We start from the raw sequence: 16,449 nt of genomic DNA, 5'->3' as shown, positions 1-16,449 counted from the left end.
TTTGAAGGGGCAGCACACATTTATTTATTTATTTATTTTCCCCCTGGCTGCTGCTTTGTTTTATGTTCAGAATAAATGCCATGTCAAGGAGCAAAAAGGAGAAATTAGGCCACGTTTTCTGGGATGCTTGGGTAACTGGAGGAATGATGGATACTCTAGGTGAATGACCACTGCACAAGCAAAAATAGCCTGTGAAATATGTGCTGTGGGAGTGCAGCCCATCCAAAATACCATGTAGCTTTTTTCTGTAGATGGAACTGTTTTCCCTCTGGGCGCTTTTTTAGGAACAGCTTGGATCTATCCAATGAATATGTCAACTGCAGCTTTTGAAAGCTTTACGAGGCTGATTCTTTTGGAAACCCTTGATTCTACTTTGTCTGTCAATTTGTTGGTGCTTTTCATGACCAGAGTGAGTACAGGATATGTTTTAGCCAAGCAATAAGCCTTGGGCTCTTCAGAGGACTACTTTAAAGGGAGTGGTGAAGTGAGAACTGGCGTCTACTATCCCTAATCTTGTCAGCCTTATGATTTCCAAATTAGCTGAGTAATATATGGATACTTCATCTAGGCTGCTGGGGTGCTATTTTATATCCAGGTAGGCTGAACATGCCAGATGGAGCAGCCTGGGTTCAGCAGGTTTTATTAAAGCACTTGTGCCATTGCAGCCTTTTTATTTTGGGATTGCTCGTATTTGTTGTGAAAGGAGCTAAGCTGAGACACTGCACAGATCAGAGAGGTTCAGAAATGGAAGGAGAAGGAAAAATGAACCTTAAATTTCCCTCGTCCACCATCCACCTTATTCTGGAGCACGTGCTGCAGAGCTCCAGGCTTCACCAGAGATACGTGTCCTCCTTCACTTTGCTTACACAGCCGGTTTTCAAGTGCTCTTGAAAAACATACATTCAATACAAATATTATCCCTGTACATCCTCCCTCTGTTATTTCTTGCGTGCAGGATCAGCAGTTTGCAGAGCGTACCTCGAATCCCAGAAGACGCTAGAGCTACCCACAGTCCATGAGAAACATCGCCTTAAAAAATCCTTCGCACGGCCAGCTCGGAGGAAATGCAACTGGTGACTGTGAAAGGTATAGCAGCCCTGGGATGGGTAGTGTTCAGCCAGGTTGTAAAAAGGCGATGGATTCCGAGAGAGGTTTCAGTCTGCGGGGAGAAATTGGGAGGTGTAAGATTGCTGGCTTTGTGCAGGTTATTATGCTTCCATTGCTGATTTCTAAATGGAGTCCTGTTGCTGAGAGAGACCAGGTTTGTCTTTACTAAAAACATAGGGGTGGATTTTTTTTTCCGTACCGAGGTATGGAGCTTTAGATGGCCATCTCTGTGCCTTGTCACCTCTGAGATTTTTTCCACTGATATTCACCTTGAGAAGCTACAAAGAGGTAAAAACTACAGTGGCTTGCCGTGTTTTTACTAGTGTCTTGCTTTGATATAAATCCTCAGGGTAAAAAACACCTTCCTTTTGCAGCGAAAGCAAAGGCTAAAGTATCTTTCATGAAGCAGGCTTAGTTCCTCTGGAGGACTGACATCCCCATTTTTAAGGCCTAATTGCATGAAGTCTCCTGTGATAATTCCTTAGACAGCACAGAAAAGCAGCTGGAGCCAGCCTCCAGCATCGAGTGGCTCGAGCCCAGCAGGTCAGAGCGGTGGCTTGATAGGGCAACAAAGAGATCCAAAGAACTGAGCCATCCTGTCACATGCGGTTAAAGTTTTTTTTTTTTCTTCATCTATTGCTAACACAAATTCCTTGGGCTGATCAATATGGGAACGGTTCACTTACAGGCACGTTTTCTCCTCAACTTGCCTCTATTTTTATGATGTCCTCATGATGAAGGAATGCTCTGTAGTATCAAGTTAACGCCACTTCAGAGCAGAGGCAGTGCTCGTAGCAGGCGTTGGGCTGACACCCGGCTGATGTTGTCAGCTCGGCCACGCAGGGCTATTGCAAATCCATCAGCAGCATGAGCCACGCTGCTGGTGTGCCTTTGGGACCGAAATCCAGGCTTCCCCAGCACTCCCTGACGCTAGCCAGATCCGAAGCAGTAACCTAGAGGTGTGGTGTTACTGGCTGCCCTGGACCCCAGCATCCACCAGCGTTGCACTGCCCACCTCCACGTTATCCTGCACCGAGGGAAATGGGCAGCACCTGGGGTATCCCAGTGCTCGTATCCCTTCTTTCTTCGCTTTGTCCGTGACACAATGTCATGACCCCCTGGCTCAGCTTGTCGCTGTGTGGGGTATCGGTTTCTGTTTCCCAAAATGAGAGAGCCTTCAAAGGATGGCTGGGCAGAACGAGCTGGGCAGCTGCCAGTAGCTCCGTGTCATCGGGAATTATGTGTGTTAAAGCTTTCCTGCTCCTCAGTAGTTCAGAGGGCTTTGTGTCTCTGAGAGCAGGCACCATTTCTCAGGTTCTTGGGGTGTGCCTACATCTTCTAAGCTATTTTTGAAGGTATTTCAGCATTGGATTTGACAGCCTGAAGCCCGCAAAAAGGAAGAATGTAGCTGGTTTGTAGGCATGCAGCCCCCACATTTAACATGAACGTTGTAGCCCACTAAGAGCAGTTTTGAAAGCCCTCTGCAGTGTTGATTTATACATTTTTCTGTAGCATCAGCATTGCTTTAAAGGATGAGGGATTTTATAATACAGTTGTAAATTATTCTTGTAACTATCTTAAGTGCCTCATGGGAGTGCCTGATCACTTGAGATGCTTCATAATTTATTTCTTCTCATGTTTTTCACCAGTGCAATAAAACATTTGTAAATACCCAGGAATGAGGGTCCTTACAGATGGCACTGACATGCACTAGGCCCTTGCATCATCTGGAGGAAGGAAAAGAAGAAGATAGGAATGACAAGTCTAAGGCTTTCCTGAGCCTATGTGACAGGTGAGTGCAACTGAAGCTCCTGGAAAGGCTACATAAACATGGTATTTTTGCTTTCTGAATCCTCTTCCTGGGGTCTCCACAGGAATCTCTCTCTGCTGAATTATGGCTCGTGCTCAGAAGTTAGCTCCTCTTGTGAATTGGTAAAACAAACAGAACGATACAGAACCAACTAACAAAGACAAACAAAAAAATCCTTGGCAGGTGAGAGCCAAACCTGTGAAGAGCAATTAGCATCAGTGCTAGCATCTGATGTGCTAGGTGTGACGTGGTGGGGCACTTACAGGTGTCCTGATGAGGACTTTATGGTCCTGTTGCTATTTCGAGAAGCAGAAGGGTGTTGTGGAGGGGATGGTCTCTGCCAAATCAAACTGCTACTGTTGGGGCTCTCAGCCACAAAATTATATTATTATTATTTTTGTGTGTGGGTTTGTGAGGTTTGGTAAGCAATTCCTTTTCTTAAAGAATGTAATTCTCGGCAGACACAATCAGTTTTATTTTAAAACTATACAGCCTTACAGTCAGTGATAAGAGTGGTTTTGTTCGGGTCTAATCTTGGATGTCTGGGGCAAACATAACTTGTATTCTCTTCAGTAGAGCCATGTTTTGACTTCCAGTAGTGTTGTTTTATCAGAAAGATACTCTCTGATAAGCACCTGATGGGCTGTTTCATGTTGAACTGCTAAAATCAGCTCCTAAAGAGACTGTCCCAGCTAAGGCTTCATGTGTAGCTCTTAGAAGGGCTCAAGGACCAGGTGAAGGCAAGGGATGAAAAGCCTCAGTTTCCTCAGTGCCTCTTGCTGGCGAGGGAGGCTTAGTCATCCCTAGTCATCCCAGACTGGTTTTGAGAGTAAATAAATGACTTTGTTTTCCATCATCTGAGACAGTGCTTTCTCTTCAGCATGAAATTTGCTGGAAGAGTGCTCTGTTGACTTGTAAAATGCGAAGTATCTGAAGGGACTTTACCGTGCGAGTGTCTCAAAGCTCATCAGCTGCATGTAGCAGCCCCCCAGGTTATTGATCAGCTGCTGCTTTGAATGAGAGCATCAAATTTGTCATTCCTCTAAACTGCCACTTTACTTTCCCAGTGCTCTTTATTATCTCTTTTATGTATTTTTTTTTTTTTAATCATAATGACCTTGAAAACATTTGTAGCTGCTTTTTCTGGCTGTATTCCCCAGTTCAATTTCTGTGTTAATCCGTGTTGATTTGTTACAGGGATGTAAATGTTGGTTGAAATCTTAGAAGTGCATGCTTTCCTTGAGTGAGAAGGCCAAGAGATTGCTGCTCAGTAAGTAAACACAGAGAAACGGTCTTTCCTTTTCCCAGTGTCTCTTGATGCTGGGATTTCTGGCTAACTGCACCTCCAGGCACACTCGCTTCATGCCAGCAAATTCTTGCAGTAAGGCACGGCATGGTGGTCCTTTGACAAAGCTGATCTTGAGGGGTTAAGATATCATCAGCACCCCCCCCATCTGCTTATGTTAGATCAGGCAGAACCAGTAGCGGCTATCTTGCTCACGGTATAAAATAAATACCAGTCACTGAAGAACATTGATCTTTGTAGCAGAGGAATTGTTCGTGGCATGTTGACCTGCCCTGAACCTGTAGTAAATCACAAAGCGTTATTGATTGTTACAGCATGAATGTGGGAAGTAGTATCTTTTGCTCTGTGTAAACATATTATGCATGCTGTGTGACTAACTGTGAGCCCTGTCCCGGCGCCTGCCCTAAATTCATTCTCATTTTGCCTGTGACCTTCTGGTGTGCTCCTCGCTTGCTCAAGAAGTTGTTCTGAAGCAACAGTTTGTTGGCTCCAGATGTTTGCCTGCGTGTCCCTGCTAACCACACACCTGCCTGTGCTAACAAGTACTTTGTGCCCGAGTCCTGAAGAATAAAACAAAATGCTTGTCTCGAAAACCAGGAAAGCCCCAAGTGCACGCCTAATGTCTCTTTCACAAGACCAATCATCCTTGATGTGTGGGCCTCTCTCCTGAACAATTAGCTGCTCCGTGAAGATCTTGCAGACCTGTTGGAAGTGCCTTTTGACCCTGCTTTCATTCATCTGGCCATTAATAGCTTGCTCAGGGATCCCGAGGATTTAAACCAACCAGCAGAAATTGCAGCTGGGCTGGTCGCTATCCTGCTGCTCACAGTTCTGTCTCCTGCCTTCGTGTCGTAATTCATAAATAACTCTCTCCCTTCCTTCCCCTGCTTCTGGAGCCAGTTGTGGGTGTGTGCTGATTGCACTGTTGTGGTTGACATCAGCATCCCCACTCTCTTCGTTGCAGCCTAGCTTAAAAAAACAAATGTCTCTCTTCTTCGTGTCAAGAACATGATTAACTCCTCCTGTTTCTGTGCAAGCAACATGACAGGCCCGTGCAAGAAAAAAAAAGCAATCAACTCGGAGAAGCTGCGTCTGTTCTCCTTTGGCTGGACTGCATTTCTCAGGCTACAACAGGGATGCCAATGAAGCAATGTCTCTCCTGGGAGAGAGTTGGCTGAATCATGTTAACGGAGCTCCAGCAGAAAGCTTCACCAGCAAAGGGTGGGGAATAGCAGTGATCTAGACCAAATGACGACTTGAACTCGCATTAAGATTAAGTAGTTGTTCCTTCATATTTTTACTTTTTTCTGCTGGAAAATTGAAATAATTCCATGACACCCGACATTTTTTCTTCAAAAAACGTCAGTGTTTTTTTTTTTATTTCTATCCAAAGCCTGTCTGTTGGAAAGCTCCCCACCAGCTCTATTGGTGGGCCAGGGTGTTTTCCAGGGTTAGCCTGAAGTTTCCATTAGGCAATGGAAGGCAATTTTCTTTTTCTCTCTCTCTCTTTTTTTTTCCTTTTTCTTTCTTTCTTTCTTTTTTTTTTTTTTTTTTTTTTTTTTTTCTTTTAAAGGCAGACAAGCAAATCAACTGTTGGTGAGAACTTTAGTACCTGATTTGTCCCTATAAAATTTTCTACGACGTGAGAGAACTTTCCCAAAGCTATCTGCAACCTGCTTTTAAAGCTGAATTTTGTCTAATGCCACGAGTAGAAGTTAAATGACTTAGGAGCTAGTTTCAGTTTGGGTTCCTAATTGAATCTTAGTTTCTTTCAGATGAGTTGTTAAATTTATCCCATGACCCTGTAAATATAATCTGCCTTTCCATCCCTTAAATAGCCACCATCTCCTTTCAAACATGATTTTGCATTCACCTTCCTGGCGTCCAGTTTCAAGTAAATATTTTAATCTCAGAGGAGCTTGGTTCTCTGCTTTCCACCCTCCTGGCTTTGCTGAGGAGAGCAAGGGCTCCACTGATTTGTGCTGGTAGCCTTGAGATCAGCTCCAAACATATTTCTTGCCTTTTCTTGAAAAGCTGTTCTGGTGGAGAACAACTTTTTGGCTATTTAAGAGTGGAAGGGAGCCTCAAGGAATCTGCTTTTTCTCTTTAGCAAGTGCCAGTAATATCACGCTTGGAAAGCAGTTGCTTTTTTTTTTTTTTTTTTCCTTTTCTGCCTTGTGAACTCAGTGCAAGGGAAGGGTGCTGGGGTGGGCCCTGGGAGCAGAAGATCCTGCCATTCCCATGGGTGGCCTCTGGCTCTCCAGGACATTTCATGCCTTCCTTCCCCAAGGCACCACAACCCTCAGCTCACGTTCTGTGGGTGACTTCATAATGACATGGGGATGAAACAACACCAAAAGATGAGATTTTACTTGCATTTTTTAAGCTCTCGGCAGAGTCTTTGGTCCAAGTCTGGCTGGTAGCGTGTCAGCATGCGCTGGGAAAGCTTGTACCAGAGCTTGGAGCTTTTAATTTTTTTCTTTGAGGGAATGCTGGGCTTTCACCGCTTCACCAGACATTTCTTCATGTGCTCTGAAATGTGATTATTTGTGAGGTAGTGCTGTATTATTATTTTTTCTTTTTCTCTCCCCTATCCTTAGCGACTACCCCCGTTTGCATTTTATTTTATCCTAGTTCCTCTGGTTCAGACTCATTTACATCGGTGAGGAGAGATGGGGATATAATGGCTGCAGCTTTGATTTGGAGACTGGTGCATTGAAAGAACCATTTAATTTCTTCCATAACAAACTCACAGTATGGAAATCAATAATTCTGCTCCTCATCTAGTTATTTTTATTGGTGCTGTCTGTACGCCATGCAGAAAATGCTCAGATACTCTGACTGCCTTGCACTGTGTACCTGAGCAGAGAAGGGGCAGGCAGCAGCTAAAAGACCGTGCAGGTTCCCTGACTTGCTGTGACCTCTAATGATGGGTGGAAAATCTACAAAACCACTTTTCTTTGTGTTGTTGCCATTCTAGGGGGAGCTGAATTTTAAAAAGGGAGGGTTACGTTCATCCTACAGGTGTATGTCTTGGGCAAGACAGTGGTTGAGAAGCGGAGCTGGCGTGATGATGGATATTTTTCAGAAAGAAAGATGTCTATGTCCATTAGAAAACACTTGCACTTCCGTGTCTGTAACCTGTAGACCTGCTCCAGCAGAACTGTCCCCACTGGAGTTCAGGTGAGCTTTAATCCTACAGCGACTGGGAAGTGACCAGTGGCTGTACACTTGCTGTAAAGATACTCCAGGGAGGCTGATCCATGCCTTTCTTCTCTCAGTCTTGATCTGGAGGGCAGATCCTTACCAGAAAGCTACTATTAAATGGCGTTGGTAGGCCGTGAATATTCATGTGCAGCTTGTTTTTGGAGCCAAGCGTGAGCAGAGCTGTCATACCGCTAATTGCAATTGAAAGTGTTAATTTTCGCACGCTGGTGAAAGAATCCCAGTTTTTGGAGATTTCACTTGAGTCAGGGGTGAGGTTCCTGACAGCTTTGAAGTGTGCAGATGTGAAATGCTGAGTTTGAATATTAAGTCCCTCTTAAAATACTTTATTTCATCTGAAAGATTCCTAGACTCTGTGTTACTTTGTAAAACACACTTTTTTTTTGTCTTATAGAGTTTGAAGCCTTGACTTTTTATTGCAGCTTTGTTTAGATGAATTTATACATTCTTAGATCAAACATTATACAGCCTGACCAGGAATCATGCAATCCCAGAGGGAGATGGGAAGAAGCAGTATAATTTACTCTTTAAACAATGGGATCATCTACATTAGAGTGCAAGTTAGTTAATAAAACGGGCTTTAGTGAAATAAAAAAATGCAGCTTTCCCTGGGCTGTGTTTAGAAATAGTTGCACTCAGATGGGGGATGTGATGCTCGTGTCTTGGCGCAGAGATCAGCTTCATCTCCTGTGAGCTGCTATCCTGGTCACTCTCACATGCATTGATGTATCCTGGGTGAATTAATTCCTACCATGTCCGTGCTGCTGGTGTTCCTGGGCACAGCCCTGTGTGCCTCTGTGCTGCAATGAGCTCAGCTGCTCTGCTTCTCCCCTGGCAATGCATAGAAGAAGGTGTCTGTCTCTCTGTGTGCTCAGGAGAAAGGGATGGTGGAAATAGACTGGAGAGACTAGAGGGATTTGACCAGATCCTTGTTGCAAAATGGGGTGGATAATGAATGCCAGCAGAAAGACTAAACTATGCTGTTCTTCCTTACCCTGAGATGAGCCAGCTGTTCTAGGTTGGAAATGCATGAAAACTCAAGCAGGCCATAGCTCTGAGGACACTTCACAGGCATAAAAGAAGGTGATGTTCAAGGATGTTCAGCGCAAGATAGATGTGGACCTGTTAGAGTGAGTCCAGAAGAGGGCCACAAAGATAATAAGGTCCTAGAGCACCTCTCCTATGAAGAAAGGCTGAGAGAGCTGGGGATGTTCAGCCTGGAGAAGAGAAGGCTCTGGGGAGACCTCATTTTGGCCTTAAATGTGTCTTATACAAAGGATGGAGAAGGACTCTTAGGTAGATAATGATAGGACAAAGGGGAATGGTCTTAGGCTAAAAGGGGATAGATTTAGATTAAACATTAGGAAGAAATCCTTCACTGTAAGGGTGGTGAGGTCCTGTTCCAGGCTGCCCAGAGAAGTTCTGGGTGCCCCATCCCTGGAGGTGTTGAAGGCCAGGCTGGATGGGGCCTTGGCCAACCTGATCTGGTGGGTGGCATCCCTGCCTATGGAACGAGATGGGCTTTAAGGGCCTGTGGGGAATGTGCCACTTCTCTCTGAGGATACGCTACTGTGTGGATAGGAAACATCTCACAGGATCCCTGCAATGCAGACCTGGGAAGCATCACCTGGTTAAAAAACAGCTTTATCCAACAAATATAAAAGATATTCTGGAAGAGGAGAAATGCTAGCTTCAGTGAAGTTAATGATGCAACTCCCCTTAGCTGGGGCAGGATTTCACCTTGGACTTGCAGTGAGTACAATGAGAGTTTCTCCTGGACCATAAAGCAAAAGTTACTGCGAGTTATTACGCACACGTGCACACAATAGTGCTCAGAGCCTGTCCGCTGAGATCTTTCCTTGGGGATCCATATAAAATACCTCTCACAAAAGCTGCCCTGTGTGCATACAGAGGAACTCCATCTAGTGACGTAAAAAAAAAAAAAAAGCCAACAAAACCTTTTCACACACATGTACAGTTGTGTACCTCTTATCTTACTGCCAGTCTGTTGAAGATATCAGCCCAGCTAAACAGCACTTACCATATGTGAGACTAAAAATGCTGCCTGGGAAGCACTTTCAGTCCCTGTTCTGTATTCTGCCAATGCAAAAAAATGTCCCCTTTGTCATGTTAGTGAATGAATATTCTTGTTCCCCTTTCTCCTTGGATTTATGTTAACCCTGGGTTTCAACTGAGTTTGATCTCCTTACTTTATTGTATTGCAAACAGTAGTCAATAGCTCTTCAGCTCGAGATTGCCTGGATTTATTTTAAGGTCAAGTCAACTCTCCTTGACCCAAGTCTGAACCAAAATACATTCCCAGAAGATTCCCCCACAGGATATCGGATCCGAAGACAGAGTGACATTGTAATGAGTTCAAGGTTTCAGTTCAGTACAACAGAGTCCCTGTTGGTGTGGGGAAGGCAAGCAACCCATCCTTCATATTTCAGAGCTGGGACCTCTCATGGGGCATTTCGGAACAGATTTTGTCATCCACTGGTAACTACTCTTCATGGAACAGTGTCATCGATTGCATTCCTGGTGTTTGCTGCCTGAAAGGAGACCACTCCCAGCTCCTTACACGTGTGTTTGCATGGCTCTAACATGCATGCGTGGAATGTGGTGTGCAGGCTTTAAACAACTGATGAATTGATCTGCATTCATGCTTTTCTTTTCTGTTAAACTTTTTTAAAGAGAAGGAAGAGTGGCATCTCTTCTGGGGACTCTTTAGCACACAGGCAGAACCAAGCGATACTGCATCATAAAGTAAAAACACCGCTTTGAAGAGCTGTGACAAAAAATGGAATGAACTCATAAATTTATCCTGGATGATAAATCTTCCTTCAAAAGAAGGCAGCTTTATGTTTAGCACAAAAGACTGTTTATTTCTTCTGTGGAAAGAAAAAAAAAAAGGAAAAAAAAGAGTGTAATCGGATAGGATTAACTTTCCAGGGGCCCTGGACAGAAGCTAAAGCGCAGACCACTTCCTTCTTGTGCTCACATTGGATAATTTGAGCTCTGGAGTAGTCTAAGACCTCTCTGGCTTCCTAACGCATTGGGCCATGACCAGCTGCCAGTGTGACTTGCACCTAAAGCCAACGTTAAAGATCCAAGCAACAAGAGTTTCTACAGAAACAAAAAAATTGCCCAAATGTTTGGGTGGTATAAACTGCTTGTCTCAGCTGGGAACCTGGCCCAGGTATGGATGAAAATGCTGCCTTGTTAGTGTTTTTCATCTCAAGCAGGTAGTTAAATACATTTATGGCAAACATAAATAACATAAAACTGACTTAATGTTGCATTAAGAATCTTTGTGGTCTGTGTGCACTGACTTTGTTGTTTTGACTGTTCATGGTTAACGTTGCATTAGCCCTTTTAATTTAATCTATTCGTTTAATTACCTAGGAACAGCCTTGTGTGCACTTTTGTTGGTGGGAGCAATGGTGCTTCAAATTTCACACCTCACTGGGATGGATGGGAAAGTTTTTACTGAGGCAGCTGGGTTGGCAAAAGGAAAAAGTGAGAGTCCAAGTCCAGTCTGCATGTGTGTGCTTCTATTGGTGCAAAGAGTCCCGTGCATTTTGGGTGATAAGCAAACCCCATCTTCAGACTTCTCTGATGGGCCAAGTTGAGTTGCTTGTGCTTGAGCTGGTTAAAACTCACGTGAGTTGCAGTATTTGCAAGAGCTGTTCAACAGGCATTGTTATTTTGAGCGGTAAGATTTAGCTATCTTCTACCCTTGTTTCTCTGGAATAAGCTACTTTGGATAGCGAGTTATCGCAGAGAAAGGACGTGGTCATGAACAGATGCTATATGGTAACTCGTATGTAAGTTGAAGTTCTTCCCATAGCTGTTACGAGAGCAGTAGCGCAGTAGAACAATGCTGAACCTCTTTGGGGTGATTGGACTTGTGCTGATGGTGCTGTGTGAAGTTGCTCTGAGCTTCTCTTCCAAGGAAGCCAGTCTTGGAAATAGAAGGAGGTGGGTTAGAGATCGCTGTGAGTGAAGCTTCACTTCTTGTTTAAGGCAAGCAGTTACACCTGGGCTAACCTAGCCAGGGGAAAGGAACACCATCTCTGGACCTCTGTGGTTCCCAGGGGAGGTCCTCTAGGATGCATCCCCAGCTTCTTACAAGAATTGCTGGAGAATTTATTACTGTTAAAGGGTAAAAAAAAATTACAGGGAGGAGCTTTGTTGAGAACTTTCCCCAAAGTTTTTGATTAAATGGAGTGCCTGGTACTGTTTTGTGGGGTCAGGAGAGAGGCTGGGGGTGCATGGAGGAGTGTAACCATAGCTGTGAAAGGAGGCTGCGAGACCAGTCCCACCTCTGCATCTCCCACTCTCTCAACACTTTGCTGCCAGTGTGCTCTTAGATGGAAAATCTCTACCACCACTTCTACGGCAGAGATGCCTCATTGTTTGGAAGCTGCCTGTCGTGAGGAGGCTTCTTCCATGTGCTGTGTGCAGGGTGCTCCTCAAATGTCTGCCAGATGTGGTCCCTCAGGGAGGGGGCTGTTAATCAGCCTCTATCTGATTGTGATTTAGGCAGGAGATGGGTATCGGTCTGATGCAGACACTTCTGGCCATGTGCCATCCTGGGATTCCCGGAGAACAGAGAGACAGCACGTAGGGTATCTGGACCAGGCAGCAGCTGAAGAAGGGCTTTGGTGAGCCCATGTTTTGCAGCTGGTTGCATCAATTGTCAGTTCTACCCAAATTTCTACCCAGATCTTTAGCATCTGTCTGCACTGGGGGCTTGGCTGTTTCTAGTGCTGAGCCTAGAAGTGATCAGAGCCCTGAAGGAGTCTGCCAGGTAATTCTGAACCAAGAAATGTCAAACCTGTAGAGAACACATCTGTACCGTTTGCCATTGGTGTTTGCAAGCAGGCTGGACAGTGTTCACAATGGGCCGAGTAAAAAATTGCCCTTTGTGTTCGTTTACTTAACATTTCCAAGGAGCTGTGGCTAAATCGGGGTGACCTTCATTCTCAGCTCCCATGCACAGGCTTAGCTCCAGTAACTCCAGTCAAGCTATGCTGACTTTCGGCAGCTGGGATTTGGGCCCTGCTTTTAATGTCCCTTATTCAGTGCTCATGTAGTCGGTTTTCCTTGCCAAGATTATATTTGCTTTCCTTCCTAAAGGACTGCTCTAAATATCATGCTTTAAAACAATGTGTCTTTTCTCCCCACAGAGAACAATATGATATGCCACTGTTGAATTAATATGTCCATGAAAAGTGAATATAATCTCCCCAGTAGATCCCCTTTCCAAAAGATTTATGATTTAATGATTTTTTTTTATTTCTTACCGGCGTGTAGCGTTTAGTCACTTTACACCTAGCAGGGCTTTTTCCCAAGGAAGCCAGCGAAGGCAGGGGGACTCCATCATCCCGATTCAGATCCTTTCTTCCCTCTCTGCTCCTGCTCTGCCACATGTAACGCTTGTTGCTGGCACAAAGTTAAACCCAGCTTTCTGTACCAGAAAACCCAAATTCTGTCAGAATCTGCCCTTGATTCATGCATGTCATGGTGCTGGTCTGAGGCAGAGCTATGTGGAGAGAGAAGTTTTGAATAGTGTTCATATAAAAACCAATGCCTCTGAAAATCTTTGTTGCTAGCTGCTTTACTGCTCCAGGCAGGGTTTCTTGCTCAGAGTCCTATTTGATCTAACTCATGGTCACGCTCTGTTACATTTTCAAATAAATTGCACTAATGCCGATGACAGGAGGTTATGAAGCCACAAATAACATCCATAGGTAACACTTCCATTTAGTCAAAGAAGAGCAAGGCAGAAATGAGCTGTGAAGGAGAGAGCCAGCTTAGGTAATTATTAGCTACGTGGGCAATATTCCTAGTCACGCCGCCAATCGATTTCTCTTGAAAGCCCTCTGCGCCTTGAAAATGGTAAATTGATTGCTCAGCTGGCCCTTCCCTTGGCAGATCCCGCAGGGATGCGTGCCCTACCTGTGCTTGGCTTTCAGCAAACTTCCCGGGATCAACGGCTGCAAATCCTGCTGGGATCGACAGAAAGGCTGGACGGGGGCATTAACCTTTCTCATGCTGTGTCTTCGGAGGAGAAAGACAAAGAGCAGCTCAAGTCCTGGGTGGCCCCGCTGATTGAGACACATGTGAGGCACTGCGTGCTTTGTATTGTCTCTCTGAGTCAGCGCTGTTCACCATCACTTGTCAGGAGGTAAATGCTGAAGGCAGCATCCTTTCAGCCTGGAAAACACCAGCCTGCAGGCTGTCACAGGCCTTTTGGTGTATGGGCCTTGAAACCTCTAATGCCGGAGCCCTGCGACACCCCAAGGAGCCCAGCTTGCTTTCTCTAAAATTGTACTCTTAAATTCTCTCCTTATTGTTGCAGTGGAGAAGTCAAAAATACAGCTTTGGAGCTACAGTGTAGAGGGAAACCAGCCCACAAGGGTCTCTCTGTGAAAAAATCTCAGAAACCTTCAATCTAAAGGGTCAATGCTATGGAGGAGGAAAAGTCCCACGCTGCGATTTTGCCAAGCGCTTGGTTTTGTGGTTTAAGGCCACAGCAAGAGAAGCTGGAGTAGGAGCCTCATCCTAGGACAGCTTGTGGTCATCTCTACAACCCTGCCTGCACGTCTCTCTCTCTGCTTTTAGGAGGTTGACTTCTTTGTGCCACAGTTCCTGTAGCTATAAAACAAGGCAACGCAGCGCATTGACAAGCATGAGTACAGCGTCCTGGGGCACACTGGGTGTCCCACCCAGCACCACCAGCATGTGTCTTGAGGTGGCTTCCCCAGCCTCCCAGGCTCTGTTCTGGAGGTTTCTCCAGTTTGGGGCACCCCTGGATCGCTCCATCCATCAGTGGAGAAGGACTTTGGTGTCCCTGGAGGTGTGTAAGGGTAAAAGTGTCTTTCCCCGTGCTGCTTCAAGCACAACCAGCACCTGCCTGTGCTGCAGCGGTTGGGAGCATGTTTCTCCTTGCTCTCTTCCCCTTTCCTCTGCTTGCATTTCTTCCAAACCAGAAAGGTCAGAGTTGGACAGGAGGCCTGTGGCTTTCCTGGCGACTGCTGAGGGCTGCTTTAGGCATGGTTTGGTGTTAAATGGCTCGATTGTTTTCTGCTGTAGGGGAAGTGAAACCGGGCAGTACCACAATCACTGCCTTGCCTGCTGGGCACTCGCTGCTTGTTTCCTTTCTGCCCGGCGATTTCAGAGGTGACTCCTGATGTAGTCATCTATTTATTCCTTTTGTCAGCGCAGTGTCTTTTCCTCCACCCATCATCCAGTTTATACAGCGAGGAACGTGACCAGCAGAGGACAGAGAACTAGCTGTCTGAGAGGAGGGAGGAAATGAGCGCTGCATTTCCATCCAGCAGCCTACTGGCACCGACTCCCAGGACTGCAGGAAGCTCTTTTACCTCTGTGCACTTCATGGATCACAGCCTGATTTCCTGCAGGCATCTGTGTGTTCGGGCTCTCCCTGGCTCTGTCATCTCAACGTGGGTGTTTGCACTCCTGGCCGGCGGTCGCGGTGCTGGCCAGCACGTTGTTCCCCGCCTGTGCGTGATGCTGCTGCCTTTGGACACCCTCTCGCGCACACGCTCAGCGATGCTGCTCCTGCCTTGCTGATCCTCTCGTGTGCAGTGGAGAAATGTTTCTCTTTGTCCCTTTTTGGTGTTTGATGTGCTATTGAAATGCTACCCCTCCCAACACAAAAATGCCCTTTGCCTTATTGGCTCCCCCCCCCAACTCTTTCTAGCAGTTGAAGCTGCCAACTTGCATTTTCTTTTTCATTTATCTGTTGACTTAAGTAGGCAGGGCTGGGTGTTAGCTTCCATCTGACTCCCAGTTGGAAAAGGAAGCCTTAAGAGAAAGAGAGGAGGCATTCAGCCCTTGTTCCCAGTGGCAGCAGGGAGAGGCTGCAGGGACTGTGAGAAATTCCTGATTCTCTGTTCTTTTCCCCCACCTCTTTTAATACAAGCATTAAAAATCTGTGCTTTTGGGGGAAAAATAATAATAAAAAAAAAGATGATGCTATTGGACAGGCAGTTAAACACAGTAGTAATCTGGCTTTCAGAACCATGTTGAGCCAAATACCCTGAGTCATGTTATTCAGCTGCATTTTCCTTGCCTTTTCCCTAACAGAGCTAACACTGTCTTCGCTGTCCATCCCTCCTGCCCTACCTATCTCCGCGGGTCAGAGCTCACCCTCACGTGTGTTTATCTGTGGTACTGACACACTGGAGCCTTGCCTTTATGCTGGGCCCCATGTCGTGCTGCCCGTGGACCCCAGGTAGCAGAGGGTCATGGTGGGAGACCCCCAAGAAATGTGCAGCGAGATGAATCCAGCATCCTGTGAAGGTGAACGGTCCCTCTCTGGCACATCACCACAGACTCTTCTGTGAAGAGCTTGCCCCTTTCCTCAGCATCTGGAAACAACTCGTTTTTAATTTTTAATGAGTGATGGGCTGCAATGAGTGTGTGGGGTTGCAGCCCGGCAGCCTGGTAGCACAGGTCACTTTTCAACCCCGAAAGCGCAGCCCTGGAGCTGGAGGCTGGGGCTGCTCTCTTTGTCGAGCAGTCGCCTGATGTTCAGGATTCAGTAGGCTTTATGGTTTGTCTACATCACCTGCAGTCTGGGCTGAGGAACCATTGGTGCCAAACTACAGATCAATTGCTGCACGTGTTTATTGGCAGAGTGCTGCCCTGTACCCAATCCACAGCCCAGGAGAGAGGCAAATTTGGGCTCATAAGAACTCATCTTGCCTGCCCAGCTGTGTCTGTACAAGCAGTTTCTGGTCGCTGGACTGTCTCAGAGATCACATCTCTTGGGGCCCCTCGTTGGAGCAGCTCTAACAGCAGCCTAATAGCAGCAGATATGAACTAATCTCACCAAGCAGGTGGCATCAACCCTGTGCTGATCTTATCCGGGGCGTCCAGCTTCTCCGCAGCTCTGCTTGCTGTGTTGCAGGGGGATGGTTTCGCATTGTGTGGTTTTTTGAGACCGTGTTGTTTTCCTTACTGCTCA

Source organism: Aythya marila (assembly GCF_965140915.1).
Source record: "Aythya marila genome assembly, chromosome: 6".
Classification (NCBI taxonomy): Eukaryota; Metazoa; Chordata; class Aves; order Anseriformes; family Anatidae; genus Aythya; species Aythya marila.
Note: the sequence above shows the minus strand (reverse complement) of the source record.